The following is a 5000-nucleotide window of genomic DNA, read 5'->3' as shown; positions in this document are numbered from 1 at the left end:
CAAGAACAAGAACAAGAACAAGAACAAGAACAAGAACAAGAACAAGAACAAGAACAAGAACAAGAACAAGAACAAGAACAATAACAATAATAATAATAATAATAATAATAATAATAATAATTATAATTATAATTATAATAATAATAATAATAATAATAATAATAATAATTATAATAATAATAATAATAATAATAATAAATAATAATAATAATTATAAGATTAATAATAAAAATAATGATATTAATAATAATAATAATAATAATAATAATAATAATAATAATAAAAATATGAATTAAAATAATATTAATATATTCGGGAAAAACTTATATGAAGATTGTAAAAAATATTGAGAAAACAAACATCAAAGTGAACATTGAATTTATTATTGAACATACAATAAATTTAAAGCATAATATTATGCATATTTTGATTGGCATCATACAAGAAATTCCGGATAACTCCTCATAACTTCTTCTACGGCCAAAGTTATTCCATGCAGTTCCAGTGATGGCATGCTTTTAGATTCCATTTGCTTGTTTACTATCCTATTTTTTGCAAAGACAAAACTGACCTTTCCTGTGGGAATATTTTGTATGTAAATGACTACACCAAACATCTGCTTACTACTGTCTGAAAATGCCAATAGCCGGTAAGTATCTTCTCTACTCCCAAAGACTCTTGGTATCTCTGCAACAGAAGCAGCATTTGCTTGTTTGGCAATATTCCACCATTGCCTCCTAACATCGGCATCTAATTCCTTGTCCCAGCCTAGATCTTTGTTGCACTGTAACTAATGCAAAAATAGCCTTGAACGATTAAGAATAGGGCCATTAAAGTTAAAGAGATCATACTGGGAGGCAATAGACTGCAATACTTCCCGTTTTGTTCGAGCTTGTATGTTAAGACTAATAGGTTTAGTAGATAAACTGTCTTGCTTCCTATCCCATGACAACCCAAGTAATTTTACCTTTTCATTGGTTTCTGTACTATCCTCATTATCTATGTGGTCTTGCAATGCAAAATTATTACTGATGTACTGCTGCAGGTAAAACTTGTAAGGCTCAAAAATGCTTTCTAGTTGTTGGTATGCCCAGAGAAGTTCTTCAGAACTATCATAGGCAACTGCAGAGTTATCCATGTAACATAGTTGATATATCATCCTCTTCAATTGTAAAAGTTTACTATCATCAGTCTACATCTAGAATTAAAATCTTATATAGAGCAAGTAACAGTAATGCAGGGCTGCATCTTAAGCCAAAACTTAATCTTAAATTTCTGTATCCCACAACGGTAAAGTCTTCCTTCTCTACATTTCTGAACCATAGGCCTAATAGCCTATTGCTATCTGTGTCATTCAAGGCAACATTATTGAACGCTTTACACAAATCAAAACATAATAACTTCTGTCCAAATCTCAAATGTAATATAGCAGAGGAAAGTTTCTGGTTTAGATTTGGTCCTGAATATATAGCCTGATTGTGACTAATGGAAGGTTTACTATAATCTTGCTGACAAAGATTAGACAAATACACTATCCTGCACTTTGTGGTTTCGCGATCCATTTTAAAGATGCCCATGTGAGGCAAAAAGCTATGGTTAGGGTGCTCTCTGATAAATTCGGGAAGGTTATTAATGCGCTCTATGATCCCCATACTTTCCTCTTCTTTAAAAACTTTATCCATTATTAATAGCTTATCCCTGTTATTTTGCAATTTTTTTCAAGTTAGACTTTAAAATTGAAACTGCCAATCCCTGAGTGGAACCTAATAAATGGGACACCTGAGGATTCCAAAATAAAGGAACAACAATTCTACCTTCTTTATCTCTCTTCATATTTTCAAGGGAAAACTTAACTAACTTCTTATTTATTTCAGAACTCTCAGAATCATTAGGTTCACACTTTACAAATCTATGACAACTTTCTTCTAAAATTTGGTTAGCTTCCTTGATAAGCTGAGATTCAATTATATCCCCCTTATCATCAAATACATTAATGTTAACGGGATCCACAGTATCTTTAAAAGCACAATCCGAAACAAGGAAAGTATTACCATTCCCGAAAATGCTACCAACTAAGTTGTGATCTGAAAGTTGAACCAATCCTTGAAAACAACTTCCAACATAAGGTAAAAATGTTAAATCCTTCAATATTTGTTCTACATTACCATGTAACAATACTCCAGCAGGAGTTTCAGAATATAGAGATTCTAAGTTTGATCCAAACAAGTGTTCCTGCTGAGGAAGACAGTATGCTGAGCGAGTGCCAAGAATTAACTGAATACTCTGGATACCACAAGAATCATTTGACAAGCTTTCATCTGCCAACAAATAACCTCTTTCTTTGAAACCACTTACTACCTTACCTAATTTAGGAAGTTTTAACTTTACATTAATAGAAGGTATACACAGTGCTTCAATTTTTCTAAGCCTATCCCCTATCTGTAAACTTACTTCAATCAGCTTAGTAGTATAATTCTGAGTAGTGTTAATACCATTTACTGTTAGAGAAATATTTTCCCTTAATGTGGGTAAATTATAAAAGTCCGCAATATCGGTCAAAATGAAGTTACACTGACAGCCACTGTCTTTTAAACATCTTAACTTTAAACCATTATCCAAGGTAGCAGTAAAAGTGGGAAGAACAGTCTGCATGTCAGAATCACTCTGGAAAGCTTCCACAATGTTAACCATTGAGTCAGATATCTCCTTATTTTCCTTAGGCTTGGATTTTGCTTTATCTTTACACTTATCTGTACAAGATTGGCTATCTGGTTTATTTCCATCTTCATTTGTGACTTGCTTGCCATCAACAGACCGAATACACAGGAAAATGAAATGCCACTCCGAGCAATACTTACATTTATTATTGAACCTATACCTACAAAATTTACTCAGATGATTTAGGTTAGAACATTTTAGGCATCCTTTCAATTTTCTTATTTTATCTATCTTGGCTTCTGCAGAGTCAAATTTGGCACACTTGTGGATAGGGTGATCAGCTGGTTTACCATCTACTTTAGTACATATACTACAAGGCTTAAAGGTCTTATTTATTTCATACTTTACATCTACAGATAATCTGGTAGCTCCATGGTCACTAGCATTTGATGTTTTGGGGAAAAATTGTTTAGGGACTTCTTTAGTTTTCTTAGACTGGCTACAATAACGCTCACTAGCTTCAAAAAACTTGTCTACAATTTCATTTAACGTTGGCTTGGAGCTGTTAGTAATTTGAATCAAATGATTCTTAAATGCATCATTCAATCCTTCCCATATAAAAAAACTGAAGTATACAGTCCACAGTAATTTTCAATTTGCGTATTATTTCCATAATTAACCTAACCTTAGAGATAAATTAATATGGATCAGTGTTGTTAGAAAGTTTCAAATGGGATAACTGCCTCAAAACATTAAATTTCTGTGTGTCATCCGAAGCTAGAGCTTTCAGTAGTAATTGCTTTGCATGTGAATATCCCTGCTTATCTGCTTCCAAGGACTCTACTAAAACTAAGGCCCTGCCTGAGATCTGCTGCTTTAATAACAAGAGTTTATCGTATTCAGGGTATTCAAATTTACTTAAAGTGTCTTCAAATTCTTCAAAAAATCTAGCAAGGTCCTCGTCATCAGAACTGGTGCATTTAGGCAGGGGAGCTATGGGAGACTTAATTAAGCAAACTTCTTGCGGAACTAAGAGAGTCATTCGAATGGGAAACTGATGAAGAGGGCACACTAGGGTTCCTAATAGCCACTAAGCAAGATAAAAGTTTGTCATTATAGACCTGACAGGAGTCCAATTCCTCCTCAGACCTACGTTCTTCCTCTTCGTCGTCCCATTCCTCATACTTAAGCTCTAATATCTGCTTATTCAAGTCTTTCAATTCTGGAAGCCATTGTTCAAATTGCAAGAGTAATTTCTCCCTTGCTGCACTAGTTAATGTAGGAAAACTATCCTTACGGTTAAAATGTTCTGTCACACACTTCCTTATATACTTCCTTTGATTCACTAATCTTTCAAGTTCAGACATTGTGAATATATACAACTACCTGACCTATCACAAATATAATAAATATTCAAAGGCTAAAGTATGCGTAACAAAACGAAGCTGAAAAGTAAAATTCCCTTAATCACTTTACATAATATACGTTAACACCAAGAAATACCGATGGCATCAATACTAGGCCAACGACGATAAATAAAGATTACCAAGGAAGCAAAGTTTCGAATATAAAAAATATCCAATGAAGTCAATTCCCGAGCAAAGAACTTATTTCAGAAATATGTTAAAAAGATGAAATTCACTTCAACCTTTACACTAAAGTATTAAAATGCAAAATAATGACAACGTTCCACCAACAGTGCAAATGGAGAGACATCGGGCAAGCATCAATGCAAAGTCATAGGATCCTGTCACGGTCGCCATATTCGGAAAAAACTTATATGAAGGTTGTAAAAAATGGTGAGAAAACAAACATCAAAGTGAACATTGAATTTATTATTGAACATACAATAAATTTAAAGCATAATATTATGCAGAATATAAATTAATATTAATGACACTTGATGCTGCCCCGATATCTAGGTAACTCTGGCACTAGTTACCTAACCTCCACACTCCGAATCGCTTATAACCAGTGAAAAGTTTATAAGATTCGTCGAGCAATACCATTACCATGATGCCACTGTGCATAGCCTATAAAAGATATGATACGTCTATCAGAAAATTGTACATGAAATTATTGCCTATGCAAGCAACTTAAAGTTCAGAGTAAGATTCAATAAAAAGATCTCAAAAGATATGATAAATGGCAAAGCAAAATATTAACAAGAGTAAATTCTTTCTGGTTACAAGTTTTATTTTTTACGGGATTAATGACTCAGCGCTAAAATTATTCATTCAATAACTTTAAATCTCGTAAAGTGTGCCAACATTTACCGAGACCTACCTCAAAGTTATCAAGCACCTGCTTGCTCGATATAAATCCACGGAGTTGAATCCCTC

The 5000-nt window shown here is 33.3% G+C and overlaps 1 pseudogene; it reads right to left on the bottom strand.

The window, feature by feature from the left end:
• Nucleotides 1–436: 436 nt before the first annotated feature.
• LOC137643753 (uncharacterized) lies at nucleotides 437–4249 on the bottom strand (annotated as a pseudogene).
• Between the last annotated feature and the right edge of the window lie 751 nt (nucleotides 4250–5000).

Source organism: Palaemon carinicauda, chromosome 7 (assembly GCF_036898095.1).
Source record: "Palaemon carinicauda isolate YSFRI2023 chromosome 7, ASM3689809v2, whole genome shotgun sequence".
Taxonomy (NCBI): Eukaryota; Metazoa; Arthropoda; class Malacostraca; order Decapoda; family Palaemonidae; genus Palaemon; species Palaemon carinicauda.
The sequence above is the reverse complement of the archived record's forward strand: the minus strand, read 5'-3'. Positions and strand labels throughout refer to the sequence as shown.